Here is a 731-nt window from a genome sequence, read left to right as displayed (position 1 = left end):
ACCAGAACCAGAACCAGTCAGACCAGAACCAGTCAGACCAGACCAGAACCAGAACCAGTCAGACCAGACCAGAACCAGAACCAGAACCAGTCAGCACACAGACCACACTTTAACTTATTTAACTAATCATGCAGGTGATTCATTAGGACAATCAGATCACTGACATTTATAAAGTAGGTCAACTAATCTAGTTATCAATTAATCATTAACCTGAGTATAAAGACTCAAAAAAGACCATTTGCTGAAAGATCAATACAGTCAGAGCAGTAATTAAAGATAATATATATTTATGTTTGTCGTGTCCTCATTAATATTCACCCTATTAACAGATTAGTACATCTAAACTCTGTCTGCACAATATAAAGCTGATTTATTGTCATCTAGTCAACATCACCACTATAAAGACTTGATTATATTCACATATCAACATTAATGTAATAAAACCTTAAAATGGAGGTTTGGGGTTTTAATTCTCCTATTTTAAGCGTCTTGATTTACTGAAGATCAACTTTCTGATCTTCTCTCCAGACTCTGATGTTTCCCATGAACTCAGCTGTCAGGAACCTCAGAGAAAACGAGACGATCTGCTGTGAAACGTCTTCAGTCTCAGGTTAAATTTATCTCTGAGTCTGATTATTTCCACCGCAGCAGCTGCAGCATCAGCATCAGCTGCAGCAGCTCCAGCATCAGCAGCAGCTCCAGCAGCAGCAGCAGCTGCAGCAGCTCCAGCA

General features: G+C 39.5%; 1 protein-coding gene across 1 annotated transcript in view; it reads right to left on the bottom strand.

Moving 5' to 3' along the window:
• Window positions 1-731, bottom strand: part of vcpip1 (valosin containing protein (p97)/p47 complex interacting protein 1) — a 10,981-nt gene that overhangs the window by 4,182 nt on the left and 6,068 nt on the right. The gene's annotated exons all lie outside the window — the stretch shown is intronic.

Source organism: Poecilia reticulata, unplaced genomic scaffold (assembly GCF_000633615.1).
Source record: "Poecilia reticulata strain Guanapo unplaced genomic scaffold, Guppy_female_1.0+MT scaffold_260, whole genome shotgun sequence".
Classification (NCBI taxonomy): Eukaryota; Metazoa; Chordata; class Actinopteri; order Cyprinodontiformes; family Poeciliidae; genus Poecilia; species Poecilia reticulata.
Note: the sequence above shows the minus strand (reverse complement) of the source record. Positions and strands in the feature narration are given on the sequence as shown.